Source organism: Pleurodeles waltl, chromosome 3_1, assembly GCF_031143425.1.
Source record: "Pleurodeles waltl isolate 20211129_DDA chromosome 3_1, aPleWal1.hap1.20221129, whole genome shotgun sequence".
Classification (NCBI taxonomy): Eukaryota; Metazoa; Chordata; class Amphibia; order Caudata; family Salamandridae; genus Pleurodeles; species Pleurodeles waltl.
The window spans coordinates 1,830,592,118-1,830,612,716 of record NC_090440.1 but is presented as its reverse complement, the minus strand read 5'-3'; the positions used below and the strand labels follow the sequence as shown (position 1 = coordinate 1,830,612,716).

The 20,599-nt window shown below is 43.5% G+C and overlaps 1 protein-coding gene across 1 annotated transcript in view; it reads left to right on the top strand.

The window, feature by feature from the left end:
* The first annotated feature begins 9,601 nt into the window (after window positions 1–9,601).
* Window positions 9,602–20,599, top strand: part of NAB1 (NGFI-A binding protein 1) — a 69,599-nt gene continuing 58,601 nt past the window's right edge. The window contains exon 1 of the mRNA XM_069225889.1: window positions 9,602–9,858. The gene's annotated coding sequence lies outside the window, so the exon portion shown is untranslated. The remainder of the gene's footprint in view (window positions 9,859–20,599) is intronic.

The following is a 20,599-nucleotide window of genomic DNA, read 5'->3' as shown; positions in this document are numbered from 1 at the left end:
AATGTACTCAGCTATTTACATAAAATACAGATTTGCTCTTTGCAGTAGGCATTTAAACCTTCTGCGCTTCTTTATGGCACTAAAACTGCCACTAGACAAGTCTGACCCTTTTGTAGCAGAAACATAATCACAATACTTACTTGACTTTTTTATTGCTGCCTAAAAGCTACAGCTGAAATGCGTCAGTTGAAGTATGTGCATTGCTTTGAAGACGCAAGCTGCAACTGCAAGACAACTGGTGGCAAATATATATATATATATATATATATAACTTTTATATGTGGGTCTGGTTTTCCTGGGTGCCGATCGCAGCCCCCATGGAAACCACACACGTATTGACAAAAGTGATATATATATATATATATATATATATATATATATATATAGATCTATCTCTATATATATATCTATCTACATAGCTATATCTATAGATAGATCTATCTATATATATATATATATATATATATATATAGATCTATATTTTTTTTTGTTGTTGTATGGTTTCCTTGGGGCCAAAATGCCCCCCAGGTAAACCCTACAACAACTTTTAACAAAATTGCCCCCTGTCCATTTTTAGCCCCTGGGGGGCACGATCGCGCACCCCCCCCCCCCCCCCCGCCCCGGGACACCTACCTTTTTTTAAAACAAAAACATGCCCCGGGGGTGGGGGGGTGGGTGGGGGGTGTTTTCTGAGGGGCTTCCGTGTCTCCCGGGGAGAGAAAAAAAAAATCCTCAGGTGTGACGCACCCGAGGATTTATTAACCCCCTCCTTGGTGTCGGCCACTGGTCGTGACCCGCACCAGGGAGGTAGTTTCCTGATGAGGGTGCTTAGGCTGTGGCATCCCCCAAATAAATACATTCTTGGATTAGTAGTTGGTCTGGGGACCCTGAATATGGTCTGCTATCTCAGTGTCAGTTTTCCTCATTGTGAGCCAAGCATGAAAGATAAAACAGTCACCCTTGATGTAAACGAGAGAGAGACACTCATTTGGTAGCTGAATTTCAAATGTGAAATCAGATAACCTGGAATCAATACAGCTTTCTCTGTATGTTCAAATTATGGATCCTAAGCACATACTTTATTTCACAGAACCTCTTTCTGCTTTGCATATATGAGCACCGTTGTAAACACTTGAGTTCAGGATGTGCAGTGTACAAGCAGCTTTTAACTTTAATTAAATAAACTGTAATGTTGCTCCATAAGAATCTAGGCCGCGTTAAGGTTTACATAACTACTGAATTGCCTTTTAGTTCACTAATGGCATTGCTGTTGCATAATGAGACATGAATGTTCCTAAAACCTATCACTTTTATTAAATGTCTGTCTATGCTGTACTATAAAGCATGAATAAAAGAGTATACTGTTCTGAGATAAATGACTCCACACTGCCAACGAGGTAGGGAGTCACTAGGGGCTAGATGTATCAAAGGGTTTTACCCATTGTGTGTCTATGGGAAAATGCTTTAGTACATATGGCCCTAGGTCATCAAAAGTCCTGGTTGATTTGGAACAAGTGGCCTCATTCAACAATCGGTGACATGCTTCATCATCGGGCATTGCTCCTGGCAGGACGACGTTGTAATGCCTGACAGGCCTGCAAAGGATCTCTTTGCCAGAGACCTTTTGAACGTAAAATGCCAGATGAAAGTGAAGGGTGTGGAGGACTGGAAAACGTAAACTTAAAATTGACTATAGGTGCCAAACTGGTAAATTTTACTTTGAAAATGTGGAATCTATGTCAAGGTTAAAAACAAAGAAGGACTAGCCCAGACATAATGATCTGGTTTCCTTGCAATTAAAGGTGAATGGGTGATCCCTCAACCCACACAATCTGAGAAGGGGCCAAAAGGTCTGTGTGTGGAATTGCCTACACTAGAGAAAGGATGGTCAACATGTTTCTTGCCTCTAAGGATAACGTGGAGATTTGTCTGGACCTAAAGAAACCCTAGTCCTCACAAGAATATGAATGCTCATCTATTTAAAGAGACTATGACCTATCTACATCTAATAGATGATTGTCCATCTAGTAGTGATGACCTGTAGATTTAAAAGAATATATAACAAGTATAAATCAAAATGACTGTGGACATATCATGTATATTTACCAACTTTGTCCACATGCACACACGTTGGTGAATTCAGCGAAAAGTGACATGCCAAACTCATGCCATCAATGTAAGGGGGGGCGTCTAGCTCAGGAAGCCTATTTTTAGAAAGTGTGCAATGCTGGTTAGTGGTTGAGAAGTCTCTTACCCGCCTAGATTCAGGAACCGGCCCCTTGGGATAACATGGATGCTACTGCTTCCAGGCACTAACGCTCTAGGGGAGATTACATTTAGACACCTCACTAAATAAAATTTAAAGTAAGCAGTCTGTTGAGACAATATCACAAAAGACAAAGGGATGGGGGGGAATAAAAGTGGTGTAAGTATGATCTTGCATTCTGGCCCCTCCACAGAGGGTAATCTTATGGAGTGGTGTGGTCAACAGTCTCATAAAGAAGGTTAAACAGTACCTCTATTATCTAGTGGTAAGTGTGGAGCCAACATTCACACAGAACCTCCCTAAGAAAAATGAACCATGAGGAGAGATAAAACAACTTCCGCCAGTGTCCGAAACTGTTGAATAATCAATAACAACATTCATACATGACATTAAAGTCAGGGAGGAAAGTGTCACAGCTCCCGTCAATTATTAGATGCTGTAAGCGTATGTCAACTGATGGGCTCAGTGGAAGAAACAATTATCATTGTTTATGCATATGTCGCCTTCAGGCTACACTATGGATATTATCCATTGTTAAATACCACTATGGATTCAACCATGGACAACATTTAACAAAAAGTAGTGAATCTGGTATTAATTAAATGCAGAGTTATTAGTGATAAAAAATGTCTGCAGAATGTATAAAAGCGGAAGATACTTATGACAGCCCTCGCAAGCGGCATTAGTATATCGCTTTAAGGCAGCTTTTCTAAACTGGTAGCAAAAAAAAACTGCCACATATGGTATGCAAATGCGGGTCATAATAATGACAGCTCCCGCAAGCGGTACAAATGTTTTGCTTCAGATCAACCCTTCATCAAACTTCTCAAAACAAGGTACTTATGACAGCTCCCACAAGCGGCTCAAGTGTTTCTCTTTCAGTCAGCCTCCAAAGATTGGTAGCAATAAAACAGGCCAGAATGGTATACAAATGCAGGTCAAAATTGTGACAGCTCCTTCAAGCGATACAAATATATTGCTTCAAAGTAGACCCCCATCCAAACTCCTCAAAACCTTCTGAGTACTTACTGTGGTCTCGATGGCAGGGGTCCGCTCAACCTACTCGTCATCCATGCACCTGAAGACACTGGAGTGTTATGGATGTCAGGCTTTTAAGCAAAGACCGCAGGAATGGCCATTATCATGAGCGGGCACAGCTGCGTCTAAAGTGAGCTAGACAGAGGACTGTCAGGAGGCTTGCCTGGAGGCCATCTTGAAATGGTAGTTTTTCCATGTTAAGAGTATGAATGAAAAGCCAAGGGGGAATATGTATATACAGACCTGCCCCATCTACTTACTCCACTTTTAGTCCATTCTGGTTTTTGTGATATATTCTCAATAGACTTCTTACTTTAAATTTCATGTAGTGTAGTGTCTAAATTTCATCTCCGCTAGAGTGTTTGTGTTTGGAAGCAGTAGCATCCATGTTATCCCAAGGGGCATGCTCCTGAATCTAGGAGGGCAAGAGATTGCCCAAACCACTAACCAGCATTGCATGCTTTCTAAACATAGCTTACCTGCACTAGGCGCACCCCATACATTAATGGCATGAGTTTGGCATTTCACTTTTCACCGAATTCACCAATGTGTGTTCATGCGGACACAGTTTGTAAGTATACATATGTCCACAATCATTATGATTTATACTTGTATGTTCTTTTGATTTTAAAGGTCATCACCGCTAGACGTACAATCACCATTTAGAATTAGATAGGTCATATTATTCTCTTTAAAGATGAGCACTCATACTCTGTTTAGTGAGGACTAGGGTTTTTTTTAAGGTCCTGACGAATCGCCAAGTGAGCCTTATAACAAAAAGAGGTGAGAGACATGTTGACCATCCTTTCTGTAGTGCAGGTAATTCCCACACACAGACCTTTTTGCCCCTTCCTGGATTATGTGAGTTGAGGGATCACCCATGTACCTTTAATTGCAAGGAAGCCAGATCATTCTGTCTGGGACATTCCTTCTTTGTATTTAACCTTGACACAGGCTCAACTTTTTTCAACGTCAAATTAACAGTCAATTTTAATTTCACGTTTTTCAGTCCTTCACACGCTTCACTTTCATCCAGCATATATGGTCAAAAGATCTTCAGCAAACAGCCCCTTAGCGGGGCACGCAGAAATTGCAGCACCAGCCTGGCGAGGAGCAACACTCGATGATGAAGCACGTCACTTATTGATGAGCAAGGGTGCTTGTTCCCAATCAACCAGGGTGTTTGATGACCTAGTGACTCCCACCTAGTTGGCAGTGTGGAGTCAGTTATCTCGGAACAGTGTAGTCTTGTATTCATGCTCTTGATTACAGTGGGAGACTGTGCACTGGACCGCAACAAACCTTCTTGTCCCTCTTGTGTATGACATATGCAGTACTATAAACTGATGTTAAGATGAAATACTTCCACATGCTAAAGTACACTTTTTACATGTTTTTTAAAGATTGTATCATAATTTTATCTGTTGCAAGATATACATGCCAAATGTGTGAAGCGCTCGGCTTGTGCACACACTCGTAGCGCCAAGCCAGATTAATGGCTTGGCTCCCTTTATTAATTTGCCTACATACCATTTTCTATTTACGAGTTGGGTTTAACAAGTGGGGCCGTCAATCATTTGATCAAATTATTTGTAAAGGCAAGGACTAGAAACATGAGGCTCAGCCCACATGCACGGATTTGACAACTCCACCAATAAGGCTTCTTGTAGTAGAGATGAAAAAGAGTGCTTGAAGTGGAAATACATTTAAAGTAAGTGATCCCATGACAGGGACTCCAGGCTGTTGTGTTGTATGTGTCTGTAATCGTGGCTTTCCAGGGAGAACTACCAGGCCCAGGTGTGACGGGCATGGGTGTGGCTTCAGCTGAGGTGTTTGGGGTGCGACAGCCCTCAAATGGATCCTTGGTTTTGTTTTTGAGACTGGGGGCTCTGAGTCAGGTCTGCTTTGTATGTGCTGGCTTTTCTTGTTGTTCTCATTTCACTCATAAGTTTTAAGTTGTTCATTTTTTGGATCAGGTTCTTAAATATGTATATATATATATCTACCAGTTTACAAAATAAGTAGTAAATCTCCACCCATAGAATCGATAAATATTTACTATGTTTTGGAATTCACAGACATTGGCAGTAGGAGGGTTGGAAAGATCCACTAGCCTCAAGATTCAAGGCATTCTACTGTCTATCAAACACCCAAAAGGTGATGGGATTAATGCCTGCAAGTAGTCTAACCAGCTGCAATTGCTCAGGATAGCATTCAAACCCATCGTTTTTCACCAACTATGCCACCCTAGATAGAGGCCCACCTTTTGCCAATTAATACGGACCTTGCTCCTCATGGGAACAGTCTATCCTGAACATTGGTGATCTCACGCCTCCACTTTGAATCCCACTGTCTTGCCTTTTTTGTTGGGAAATTGTATTCAAACCCCTTTTCCCTACCCCGACCCCGAATGTCACAGACTATCCGACACCACTGCCCTAAAGAGTAATTTGAGTGGCAACTTTGGGCTGGTTTTGGGCACATTAGGCTGAATCTGGACTTGGATAGTTTTGGATTTGAGACGGGTCTTAACATCTAGCAACGCTAAATTCTTCCTTTTTAGGTCGAGCCTAGGCAGCGCGCATGCGCTGTCTGGAAGACCTGTTGTTTTGAATAAAGGACTTTGCTCCCGCCTCCTGCTTATCATAGGTTCGCTGCAGTGTCCCTCCTCTTTGCTGTCTCCTCACAGGTTTGCAAAGCCGATACCTCACTTCCGTTTTTGACAGAGGAGCACCGGCAAAGTACAGTTTGCTTACACTCTGAATTATTTATCTGTAGTTTTCCGGAACTCTTATTAGGGTCGAGCGCATATTCTTTGGCGGATCCCCACATTAGGACAAGCAACTAATGGAGTTTAACAAACTTCCCAAAAGCTCAGAGTGAACGAAAAAGTTGGTGAAGTTCCTCTCTTGATCAAGAGAGTCAGATTTTCAAAGAGACCTGTCTACGTTCTAACATCGCTGGCGTATTTTTTCCAGAGAAATCGAATGTTTTGAGGGACCGACGTCCAGGACGATTATCGGTGAGGTTTTTAAATCGTAACTGCAACATGTGTAACCTTTATAACACTGCTGCCAGTATTATAACTAAAACAGTTCACTAATAAATGATACTCGCATGGTAGAAAAAATGCACAGCACGCACACATGCAACATTAACCATGCACAGCTTTAAAATAAAAACCGTAGTAACTAAAAAAACAACAAAAGTGGTCTAACAATATAAACATATTAGAAATATTATACAATAATATATCCATTGACGTATGTCTTTTTTTAACTTGACTGTTTGAACCAGAGGGAAAAATCCCTTACACTAGACCTAATAATTTCAGTAGCAAATATTCCAATTTCTTAGCAAAATGTTGTCTACGACTTTGGCTTGTTAATAATTTATTTTTTTGCCTTCTTTACCCAAGCGTCCCATCCAGCTGTTCATGCTCTGGACCCCAGTGGTGCTCCCAGCCCCCGTTCACCCACGGGATTTGGGGCCAGGACTGCCATGCCAATCAAAGAATGCACGGCAAAAGGAGCAGGCCAGCTGGATAACACCGTGTGACCGTTTGTATGGCTGAGCTCCCACTAACCCCAAGAGCAAGGGAACCCCATCATCACAGTGTCCTCAAATAATCCAAAACGACCACGATCATTCTGTCTCCCATACTCATTCTTCCACTAAAATGGTACTCCCATACGCCATGTCACCTCACACCGAGCAGTGCTCTCCCTTCACTTCCCCACATGCCACTCTGGTGTCGGGGGGCACCCCTGTCCATCACCACAATCCTCTGAATGGATCTCCCGTCTGTCGTGTGTAGCCTCGTCTAGGCCACACCCGGAGGCGAGCCGGGTCCCCACTACCCCTCTCTCATCCCCGAAAAAGTAATCCCCACTCCAACCCTCGACCTGAATAATCCCCCCAACCCACTGCAGCGAGCTGGGGCTACTGTTTCTCTCCATAGAAGTCGATACTCAGTGTTCACAAACCTGAACCAGAAGTGTGTTTGCAGCAGCCACGCTGAAAACTGTCTTTGTGCGAGCAAATGTTTCACCTCTAAGCTTTTGTGCTTCCCGCAAGAGGCTTTTGCTACAAAGAACCCATGCGTATATTGCGCTTTCCAAAAGATTTTGTGGTTCTGGCTACTACTGTAGTAACGCGAGCGAAAGCTGCTTTTCTTTGAACCACAGCCCATCTGCCCTTGCACGCTGCACCAGAATGGTACACAGAGAATGCGGCTTCGAGTGACACTTTGATTAATGTCTGTGCAAAGGATAAAAGAAGAGAAAACACACGGGCACGTGCGCAAAATTTATATGGGAAAAAATGTTGGCTAAGTAATGGTCAGCCTGAACGAACCTTACAAACTTAACTTAGCCGAATCACTTCTACAGCTTGTATTGCGTTTTCTCCTTTTGTCCAGGTTGTTCTGCCGTCTTTTGCAGCAGAATCCGAAGAACCTGGCAGTGGAATTTGACAGATACAGAGGGACCGCGGGCTGCTCAATATCTGTTCTGCGCCCACTTCTGATGAGCAGGTGGAAATCCTTAGGCCCAGTTAGTTTCTGAAATGCCCCTCTCATGTGGAAGCTTGTTAGGAAACACCAAAAGCACAGGTAGACAGACTCATCAATCGCAAGCTAAAAACAATCTTTATGATTGGCTACAGGCTCCATATTTACCTTGCATTAAACACAACACATGACCAATAGTGGATGCAAACGTACCCATAGCTGTTCTTTTGACATATGCATTGTACCAATGCATCCCCCCTCCTTAGATTGGTAAAACTGGTACAGGTGATCTTCTACATAGGTGCAGATTACTCACAGGAGTGTCCGTGCACACAACCTCCCCCAGAACTAGATGCGGGCACTTACTCGATGTTACAGTTCCATGGAAGCTGAATGAAACCAGGAAACACACATCACAAATCAGACGCCATTCCAAATGACATGAATTTGCATATAACATCAGCACATTATTAGCTTCTCTTACAATACACGGCCCTGAATACCATGGCTGAAGTTACTTAGTAACGGGGCCCTGGGTTCCAAAGCAAGCATGAAAAAAATGGCCTCACTAACACCCCACTCCCACCTTGGACAGATGGATAGTAAATAATTAAATAGTAGCCATACCTAAGTTGCAGTGGGGCCCTTTAAATCATGGTCTTTATTACCACTACACCCGCTGCACTATTGATAACAAGGCTGTAATTTTTAGGGTCGAGCGTGCAAGCGCTCTGGCCTGTTCTAATCTCAGTGTGGGTTTTAACCACAGCAACTCTTGCTATTCATTCTTTGTTGTGCTTGCAAATGCTTCATTTTTATTGGTGCATTTTGTGAAACGTCCCTCCTTTGTGTGCTGAGTTCCCTTCCAGGCGATTTCACTAAGTGAACTTTTTTGTTGGCCATCACACTAAGTCATGCTTCCTCCTGTTACAGTGTGTGATGGCCCCTCCTCCAGTTTGCCTTTGATCCCTGCCACTATACTTTCTAGACTTTCATGCAGGGAGCCAATAACTCTTGCGCTAATGCTCATGGCGGCCGTGGCGCTTTGAATCGGCTTGCTTCTGTCAACTCTTTTACTTTTCATTTTCAATTTATGTGGCAAGAAAAGTCCAGTTAGGAATTTACAACGCTAACAGCTCTAACTCGAGCAAACGCGAGACCCATTGCATTGTAAAAGCTTGTTTAGTCTTCATCCTCTTTTCCTCCTGTCTTTCCCGCTCACCCTCATCTATTAATTCGTCTCCTTTTCTCTCCACTTTACCTCTCAGTCTGTCCTTCCCCACCTCCTTTAATTTGTTTTTCATCTTCTTTAGCATCCACCTAGTTCTTCCCTCCTTCACCTCCTGCAACGTGTTCCCACCCTCTGTTCTTTCTTTCGTCTACCTACTTCTATTTCCCTTCTGTAAACCCGTTCCTCTCCCTCTCATCTGCCGCTCTTCCCTTCCTGTCAGACTCTTACCCGGCCCTCCCTCGCGTCTACCATTCCCTGCCTGTCAGACTCAAGACCAGCAATGTCTCACCCCTGCTCGCTCCCTCCCTTGGTTGCCGGTCCTCCCAGATCTCATCTCCTCCCGCTCCCTCCCCTGGTAGCCTGCCCTGCCCTCGTTCGCCCCCTCCCTCTCCCCGGTGCGCCTGTGAGCGCCGGGCTCGGTATTCCAGGCCGCTGCCTGTCGCCCACGCCCAGCCGCCCTCCCACGCAGGATCTGCGTCACAGGCCTATGTGTGGGAGGGTGGGAGGGAGACAGCCGCGCTCGGAGCGGAAGATCCCAATCCGAGCGGCAGAGGGAGGAGGGCGGGTGGGTGCGGAGGAGGAGGAAGGGAGGGAGAGAAGCTGCCGTCCGCACCCAGCAGTACCACACTCCCACCCACAGCTGCAAGGCTGCCCGGCTCCAGCACAGGCGGGTCCTGGGCCGAAGGGGACAGGAGTTCCTGGCCGCCAAGAGTGCCCACCCCTCTGGGCACCGGATGGGTAGAGTGTCTGCCCTGCTGTCAGGGGGTGCTGTTGGCACTGAGTGAACGAACAAGGCAGCCACCGCCGCTTGGGGTAAGTTGCACCCCCTCAGTGCTGGCCACTTCACGGCTCCGGTATATGGCTCTCACTCATGTTTGGTACTTTAGGGGACTTCTGAACTTTTGTTTTTGTCAATGTATCATTCCTTCAGGCGTAAAAGAAATATTGTACGCTTCACCATAATGCAAAGAAATTATAGGGCATCCTACTGTTCACGGGGCAGCAGAACTGTGCACTCTACAGTTCAATTACGAGTGACTGCATTGTTCTGCTGTGCACTTATGCGTTGGCCTACTCTAAAAGCTTCACCTCACTATCTGGTAACTTCGCACTGTACAACTTAAACTGTATAACGCTCATGTTCTCGCAACTGCACTGCTCTGCAGAGTGCACGTGACAACTGCATGTGTTTTGAATTGTACTTTTCACAACCGGGTGCACCCTCATGTGCAATGCATGATTTCTTTCACAGTTTAATATGTAAGGAGCGTACTGCACACTGTTCATTTAAAACACACTTTATTTGATGTGCTTCACGATTTATCGCACCAGCTTGAATTCTGCGCTGTACACTTCCCAACACGACATACATTCATATTCGACTTAATACTGCTACGTGACTGCATGCGCTCTTCCAGCTCTTGGTTCTGTATACGTTTAGGTCCTTGACATTGCACACTTAATATAACTATTTGTTTTTGCACTGTCCGCTTCACGTCCGTTGCACATCCATTGTTCTGCAGGAAAGGCTTCGTAACACTGTACAGTCGCATGATGCGTACGCTTTATTCCGCTGTCATCATGTACTGTTCCGGCGAAAGCGCTTCACATCAGTTTACACCTGCGTGCAGTCTTTGCTGCGCATTTCAAAGCACTATGCACCTGCATGTACTCTGCAGCGCACACTTCAAAGTACTATTTATATACTTCTGTACTTCACGGTGTTGCATAGCATTGTACAGCGCATTGTACAGTTTCAGTTTGTCATACACATACGTATTTGGATTGTGCACCTGACTACACAATATTGTTTAAAAGTTTACAAGAGATAAGGTACTTTAAACGTAACCATCAGACGCATTACTAAATGGAGCACGCCATTGCGTACAAATAGTAATGTGCCAAGCGTGCAGTACCCTTGACGTGCTGTTGTCACGCGTCTTTTTGGGGTACCACATGACTCCATGTCTCGAAGACATAAGTGTTCCATTCTTGTACTCACCTTTCAATTTTATAAGAAAGACCAGCGAATTCATTTAACTACAAGTACCATCGTGCGCTCTGGCGCGAAATGAAAGGCTAGGACTTGAAAGAGCGATTCCTCATCGGAATGAATAGTGTTGCGCTCCTTTTTTTTAATTCTGACGTACCATACTTCAAATTCACATGTAACCAAGACTGTCCACGTGACTGATGCAGTAACTTAGTAACAGTTCATTTGTTTTTAGTTATTTCCGCTTTTTGTGGTGTGTGAAGTATTGTTGGTATTTCTCTCGATTTTGTGCTGCGAACGTGTCAACGTTAAGGACCTATTCTGGAGGAGTAGGGTGGGGGCTCGGAAGGCAAACTGGAGAGAGCATTCTACACAAAATGCTGCCTCCGTTTTGAATTTGGCGCTGGCACATTTGGGGATGCAGTCATATTCAGATGATACTATGAACGCTGCACGGTAAGTACGGTCAGTATTAAACGCCTCACTATTCTATTAAATTATATGTGATGCTTAATTTTTACAGTTTAACTTTTGTCAGAAGCACTCGACTGACAGTTTAGACATCGGCACAGTTCTTTTTTTTTTTTCTTCTTTATATTTTTGTTGCATGTCTGCAATAACAAATTAACCATTGCACCATATTGGCATGCTCGCACCTATTGGCTTTGTCAGTGCTTGTTCTTAGTGTTTGTTCTCAAGCACTGTGGTAGCTTCCTTACTCTTTGTATTTCACCAAGGACAGGCACTCGCTTAAATTTATCCATAACAGGAAGGTCAGCCCTCCAGTGAAGATTGTTGCTATTTTTGTGCACTACAGACTTCAGTAATAAGCTGCAACATAATCAGGACGTGTCCCCTGATTGTCTAGTTGGAGTTCTGTAATGATGGCCTTATGACTAGCGCTAGAATATGTGGTACCTCTGTAAAAATAGTGCACTGATACTTAAGCAGTCGGATACAGTTGTGCATGGTTGTGTGGAAATCTGATTATTTTTTTAAGTGAGAGGAGTCTAGCTGCTTTGTGTGTGTGTGTTTCTGGACTGATGAGTTTCTTCCTGCCTTTTGCCCTCCGGGAGAGGGTGGTGGATCCGTGCCTGGTGCGTGGGTGATTCCCAGAGAACTCCACAGCAAGAGGGATTTGGGAGTAGGCGTGCTTCAGCTGCAGTTGGAAAGTAACCATACATCATTCCATTGTTTGCTTTGCTTATGAAAATGTTGCACAGAAGTGTGTGTATGATCTTACCCCTGAGTAGAGGTGACCTAGTTTGGGTGCTAGATACACTTTCTGTCTCGAGTATCATAGAATGACTTATTTCAGACCTGATATTGTTTTTTAATTTATTGTATGAGGAACCGTTTTCCTGAAATTAATTTAGTGGGTAGTGTTGAACGTCTGCACTTAAAACCTCTGCAGGCATATGGAAAAATGCACGTGACACTTGCAAGTTTACATTTGATGGAGTTGCACTTCAGAACAACTGTTAAAGGTATATAAACCTGTGTTTAAAGTGGTTAGCCTGAGAAACGGCTCTAGAAAATATATTGTGCACTTCTTTGATTTTTTCATTTTATGTTTGGTTATATTGGTGTCAACGTAGTTATTTCTGTCGTGCACATCTCATTACATTTTATTGACTCATCAGTTAGATGTGTTTTTGTTTTGAGAAACATAAAATACCGGGACCAGAAAAGAGACCAGTGTTTTTGTTTGGTTAATCAAGTCATTACGTTATTTACAAGATTTGGCCTAGCAAGACTTTTGATAAAGTATGTACCCTGATGTATTAATACCAGCAATAATGTGTGCTTTATACTGGCGTGTTTCCACAATTTACCCAGTTACGAGTGCTAATTACACGTTTTCCTATTACTAATTTTAACTTATTTTGTTGACCTTGAAAGGATAGAAATCTGAGAAAATTTGTCAAAATGTAAACTAGGATCTAGGGTTTCACACAAATCTCACAGTGACTCCTTAACTCACTGAATTAACTTAATGGCTTGCCATTGAACCTGTACTAGAGTGAGGTCTTAAGGCAAACCCGTACAGGAAACCTCCAAAGCTGTGTATTTGATGTGATGTGGGTTTTGGTGCTTCCGTCTCAACTGAGGGTGACTTCTCGACCTAGAAATCAAATCAGGTGATTCCTGAGACTGACCCTCTCCTAAAATGTGTCATACTTAGGTCAGCCCATTGGTGTCAGTTATAGCTCTTACTTATGTTGCTTCTCTGAGGGATGGATGGTGAGGGTAGTCTTTTCTCAATGCACCCTTACCTTTTCTAATTTGCCTTAAGAAGAAACAAATGGGCTGATAGTAATGTGCCAAAGAAATGGAGGAGAAGGAAGGAACATTACACAAACAAAATAACAGAAGGCCCCTAGAAGAGGAAAAAGCACAATGTACTAAACCTCTCGAAAATATATACAATCAGAATTAAACTAAACCATAGTTGCTGGCAAGACCAAGAAAGGGCATGACTATATACTTTACTGTTTTGAGATAGTGCTACCATGAGAGAGGACCTCTAGCCTCGTCCGAAAGTATTGAAGAGCTCTATCATGCATGTTACATATACTAAATGTGTGATAAACCTATTACCAGTACAATACGTGATATGGCACTGGTGGGTCTATGGGCACTATGGGTCCCAGTAGCCCCTCTCTGCCTATTGGCTACCTTAACCCCACTCGTTACTTGATCTTGTGGTATCTGGCTTTTGTGCACTTTCCTCTGAAGTAACCATGTGCAAAGTACTTAATATATTCTTTCATGCAGTAGTCTCATCTCAGCATATTACAATTTCTAAGTCTCTTTTCTAGTTTTGAAGACAATGGCACATACGTACATATACGCCCTGCGAAAACCTCATCCGCGCGTCTGTCCCCGCTCCTCACCTACTGCAGCCGTTGGCTGGGACAGCTACTGTATGTTTGGAATCTATCATTTGAGATCATATCTGAGAAAGACTTCTAGTTGCAGATTCCTTACCTTAGAATTTTCCCCCAGGCGTCAGACTGGATCCGGAGATTTTTTCTTCCAGCAATACCCTTGTGTGCCGGTAGGTGGCGTTGGTCGACTCCACAGGCGTCATAGGCGGCATGGTCGCTGTGATGACGTCGGGAGTAGTACATAGACGCCGCCCTCGCGGAGCTCCGAGTGATCAGACTTGCGTTGAAAGCATTCCTTCCTTCTCTCAAAGGGAAAGTGGTACAGGTGTTCACGGACAACACTACCGCCATGTGGTACTCCAACAAACAAGGCGGGGTAGGTTCCTGGACCCTATGTCAGGAGGCACCTGGACCCTATGTCAGGAGGCACTATGCCTCTGGACATGGCTGGAACATCAGGGCATTACCCTGATGGTTCAACATCTGGCGGGCTCTCTCAACGCCAGAGCAGACTAACTTAGCCTCCGACTCACTGTCGATCACGAATGTCGTCTCCATCCGGAGGTGGCGCAAGGTCTCTTTCTCATGTGGGGAGAGCCTTGGTTAGATCTGTTCGCCTCCGCAGAGAACACGCAATGTCAGCTATTTTGCACGTTGGAGTTTCCAAGGCGGTACTCGCTCGGAGACGCTTTTCGTCCTGAGTGGAACTCCGGCCTTGTTTCCGCCTTTCCGCCTATCCCTCTTCTGCCTAGAGTTCTCAAGAAGATCAAGAGTGACTGGGCCCAAGTTATCTTGGTGGCTCCGGACTGGGCTCGAAGAGTGTGGTATCCCGAGCTACTGAGCATGTTCATTGATCCTCCACTCAGACTGCCCCTTCGGGCGGATCTTCTGTCGCAGCAGCAGGGGACGGTCCTCCACCTGAACCTGTCCAACCTCCGCCTTCATGCGTGGAGATTGAGCGGCAACGGTTGTCGGCATTTGCCCTTCCACCCAAAGTACGCAATGCTATCTTGGCAGCCAGGCGTCCCTCGACTAAAACTGTATACACCTGTCGTGGCATGATGCACCAACAAATCTGTTGACCCCCTATCTGCCCCTCTTTCAGAGGTTCTTCTATTCATTCTTTCCTTAGCCCAGCATGGCTCTGCATTGGGCACTCTTAAGGGGTATCTGTCTGCCATTTCCGCCTTTCTTAGGCTTCCTGATCAGCCCTCACTCTTTAAATCTCCTCTTGTGAGTAGGTTCTTAAAGGGGCTCACCCACTTATTTCCTCCCAGTCCCTTCATCATGCCTCAGTGGGATCTTAATCTTGTGCTTACTTTCTTGATGTGTACTCCCTTTGAGCCTATGCATAATTGTCCCTTACGGCTCCTCACATTCAAAACTGTCTTTCTTATTGCCATCACCTCTGCTCGCAGGGTGAGTGAGCTTCAGGCCCTTTCTTCAAAGCCTCCGTACTTGTCCGTACACCCTGACAAAGTGGTGTTACGTACTAGAGCTTCCTTCCTTCCTGAGGTGGTTACACCGTTTCATGTAGGCCAGCCCATCACTTTGCCTACCTTCTATGCACCCCCTCATCCTTCCCATGAGGAGGAGAGACTCCACCGTCTGGACCCAAAAAGAGTGTTTGGGTTCTACCTCAATGGTACTGAAGACTTCCTGGTGGACGATCAACTCTTTGTTGGCTATGTGGGTGCGAAGAAAGGGCAAGTGGTGCAGAAACGTACCATCTCTCGATGGGTGCTTCTGTGCATCAAAATGTGCTATGCTTGGCGAAAAAGCAACCTCCTGAAGGCTTGCAGGCTCATTCTACCAGGGCCACTGCTGCATCCACTGCATTAGCACGCGCAGTTCCTGTCCTGGATATCTGTCAGGCAGCTACGTGGGCATCCCTGCACACGTTTGCTAAACATTACTGCCTGGACAGTCAGGTCCGTCTGGACGGCTACTTTGGTCGTTCGGTCCTGCAGGACTTTCTAGTATGATCTTAGTTCCGAGCCCACCACCGAGGATGGCATTGCTTGTGTATCTATTGTAAGGTAAGGAATCTGCAACTAGAAGTCTCTATCAGATGTACAAGTTACTTACCTTCGGTAACGAAATATCTGGTAGAGACATATTCTAGTTGCAGATTCCTTAACGCCCACCCATCCTCCCCGCTTGCGAACTGATTTCTAGGGACAGGGATTCCCCCTTTCAGGTCCTTAGCTCTGGCGCACCAATAGTAGAAGGTCAATGCGCCATGCTTACACTAACTTGCACTCCTCTATCATTCAACAGGTGGAATCCGTGTTTTGCAGGGCAGGATAGGAAATTGAAGTGTTTCCCTTTCTGCCCTATCCCCACTGTTCTTCCAATATCCGTGTATTATTTCCCACCTAGAAGTTCTAAAACATAATTTTATGAAAACTAAAAATACATTTTTGCTGTACACCTTCAAAAATGAAGGCTAACATATTTATAATCATTACCAGGCACAGAGAAGATGAAGTAGTACTGGTGTGGTAGCATCCAAAAAACGTATTCATTGAAGGATGGCTAATGAGCCTCCTGGCAAAGAATCAGAAGCAATAGGAGCAGTAGATTGACTCACGAGGTTGATCTGATGTATTAAACCCATGCTATGACCAGTCAGATTCAGGAAAATAGTGTTAGCATTACAATAATTGCACATATGACCCAAACAATTTGATCAAGGATAATTGTGTGCCTTACCTAAAGGCGGTGAATGGGTGTGTCTTAGTCGGGAGAGTTATTTTGCCCATCTCCACTCTCCAATGAGAGGGTGAATTAAGTTTGTTCCCCTCCAACCACCTCTGCAACCTTTGCTGCTACGACAGAGAGCGGAAAGAGTTTTTGACACACCTACCTTGTTCAACAGTAATGGGTTTTTGTGGGCCAATACCCTCCAGAGGACCCAGATCATTTGAAGGGGAATTACAAAAAAAATCAGGTACAAACCAGAGTAAAACTGGATTTGCCAAAAATCTCATTTTCAATTCTTTACATATGTTGAAACAAAATGTATTAAACACTGAATCCGAATTTTATGTCAGATACATTTTGGTCGCCACAAGATAATCTATTTTTGTAGTTACAATGCTCATGTTTCTTTCCATAATGTAAAAAAGGATGTATCAGATCAGTTTTTATACAGAACAATGAATGCGTTTCCACGTTTTGAGGATTGTGCACTTAGGCAAGATGTATTAAGGTACTGTTTGCAAAAAATGGCCTTTAGTTATGAGACTTCTTTTTGTGACCAGTATCTTTTTTGTAAACTAACCTGTAATAGGTCGATTTACAAAGTGCTGAATTGTAGTGGGTCACATACGTACCTGTCTAGTACATATTAATTAGGCAGATCACAATTCTATAATCATCAAGCCAGTTGGCTTCAAGGGCCAGCAGACAACCAACATCTCAATTTCTTTAAAAATAGAGCTAATTAAAAAAAAAAAATCAGTAAGAGTTCACAATGAACAATTGTACTACTGCCTATCCCCTCTGAAGCTGCCACCCCAACTCACAAATGCGAAGGGGTCCAAAGAGAGACCTTTCCATTTGCGAACGAGTTGCATCCCCTTACAGCCCCTCTTCCCCCCAAACTTGGGAGTCAGCAACTTATAATTTGTTTTTGCAACCAGAATCCCAGTTGCAAACTATTGATGCCTACAGATCAGAATTTCAATTTGGAAGAGACACCCTTAACATGTTCCTTTCAAATTGTGATTCATTATTTGTTTGTGAGTCAGTAAACGTTTACTGGCCCCATACACTGTCACATCGCTGTGTTAATGGACGTTCTATCTATTTTGTAAAATATTCTCATTTAAATTGACTGTTGAAGTTATGTAAATAAAAAATTGTTGATCATATAACTTTATTCTTCTGCTTTTGAATATAATTCCCCATGAAAACAAAAGTACAGCTGATTAGCTTTGCTGAGGATCCCTACATTTGACAGGAATGCATGAACTTAGATTGGCTCTGGGCTTGCTGTTTCGTGATGAAGCTTTCTTGTTTGGTACTGTATAATAGGTTGCTACTAATAGATCGATTTGTGCAAAGGCAGCTAGTCTTTCCCCTACGTGCAGCACAGCTTTCCCTCCACGCCCACACAATCTGCGTGCGTCAGTTGCTGTTCTGCTTTTATTAGCTGGCATATGTGGCTATGACTCCTCCAGCACAGCACAATTGCCCCACATTTGTAGCTGTCACTTCCGGCTACAGTGAGCTGAATGGAGCGGGAAAGAATAAAATGCAATACTAAGGATGGCGCATCTAGCCAAGATCGGTGTGCAAAGTGTGTGAAAGATGGTTTGTCACAGCATCTTTAATTATGATTTTGTTTTATTGTTTTTGACAACTGAAATTACCTTTTTAAAAGTACACATTATAAATGAAACTTCACCAGGGAAGGTCTACGCCTTGTCTAATAACCCTTTGTAATGTTGTAGTTGGCTTTTGTATAGCACTTCACATCCCTGACAAGGCCCCGAAGTGCTTTGGCAGGTGTGGCACGGCACAAAGTATGGAGTGTTTGGAAGCCTGCTGAATTTGTGTGGCCAATGTGGGTAGTGGTTTGGTGTCGTGCATGATGACCAGTGGTGCTCTTATCCCGACATCTGTTGCTGAGCTTAAGCAGATTTCTCTTACTTTATTTATTTAAGTGATTTGTTCGGCACTGGCCTGTGGTGGTGGCCACTTTGTAGTGCTGTCGTGGTTATTGAGGCTAGGTGTACATTTGAGGTGTAATCAAAACCCCTACTTCCGCACAGGATGAACAGAGCCTGACAGGCCCTGGTGACCTGTGAGGGGCTTTAAAATTTTCGAGGACTTTTTACTTGGATGGGAGTGAAGAAGTTCTGTAAGTTTTGTAGAGGGCTAGAAATGCCTCCTTGATTAGGAAGGTTTTCATTTTGTCTTTGGGCACTGCCAGATGAGTAGAATATGGTCATGGGCGAACAGCAGAACTTCCTGAAATGTTTTGGTAAACTGTAAAATAACAGCAGGGGAAGTTATGCTGAAAGATCCACTGTGATAGGAATCATGGTGATAGAAAAGTGGTTCCTCTACAGGTTTCACGTTTCTTAAAACGTTGCATGTGGTTAATCAATGAGCAATGTGATGCTTGCTCGACTTCACGCAAAATGCGAATTAACTGCAGTTTCCCAAGGCTGTTGAATGCAGTATTTTCCCCTTGAAGTTGGCAAACCTGGCAGACAAGATGGTATTTTCACAAACTTTCCCATTTTGCTTGGAGCAGTGCAGTTAGGAAAGTTAGAGCTGCTAAATGGAGGTCAGCCATATATATCCTTTTTATTCCCACCAGTCGACTCAACCATAACATTCAAAGCCAATGATAGAGGAGTCTCTGGTGCTATTGCCTTTTTCTTGTTAAATGTTTTTCAGGTTGTTACAGCCTATTTATTCATTTTACCCCACTTTCTGAGGCGATCTGAATATTCTTTGTCAATTCAGAAAAATACTTGTTCTCCTATGGCTGGAAAGGACCCATCAACACATCTTCACTATCAGTACAGTTCAGACAGAGTTAAGTGCAAACAAACTATTGCTTGTAATGCTATGGCTGCTGTATTCTCTGAGAAGCAGACATGTATCTATGTTATAACCTTCTTTGGATTAATTATTGTATACCTTGATAAAATACAGTCCGTCCAAGTCTTTTTGAGGTAGATGGTAGGGTAAGAAGACGCATCCCTTGATCATTACCCCACTTAAAAGCTTGACTCATGTTGGAGGCATCATTCCCACTGATGTGACATTATTTTCTTATTCTGGGAAGGGTTCCTTCAAAGCTTCTTAGACAGGTCCAGAGCAACAGGAAGTCACAAGAGAATAGTATTCCTGAATGCCAGCTTCCTTCCTTCCTGACTGTCCAAATAGCTGTTTCTACGGCGAGAAGAACCCAAGTTATCTGTAGGAATACGATCAAATTATGCTAATTTTATGAGTTTCAAAACTGTCTTGCTAACTCCCCCAAAGGAAGAAAATTCTACTTAAGATACTTTTACAGACAGTTACCATTTTTTATGGGAGATGAAAGGGGGGTTTGTAAATGTAAATTCACATTCCTTGACCAAGCAAAGTACAAACACTAACACATTATCAGCTTAGAAATACTTTCATACAGAATAAGGGCCTGATGTAGGTATTGGCAGATGAGTTACTCCATCACAACATTGACGGATTTCTGGTTCGCCAAAATCTAAATCCCATTGTATCCTACAGGACTTAGACTTCAGCAGACAGGATATCCGTCACCGTTGTGACTGAGTAACTTGTCTGCCAATATCTAAATCAGACTTCATGTCTTGCCATACCTTTACAGGTATTCATGGAATAGTGAGCAGATACATTTATATAAACTCTACTTATTGTGTGATTTACAATATACTGTTATTGTAATTCTAATTCAGTGGTTAATTTACATTTTCTTTAGGTCATTGGTTCTTAACCTGGGGTTTGGGACGCCTGCTCAGGGATCCACCACTGTTCAGAAAACTATATAATATTAGCAGATTAATAAAATATGTAAAGAGGTGAAAGCAAAATTAAAATTTTAAAACACTTTGTAAATGTGTTACGATTTGAAATTGCAGGCTGAAAATTAAGTTGGTATCCTTAGCATGAGAGCAGTGCAGGA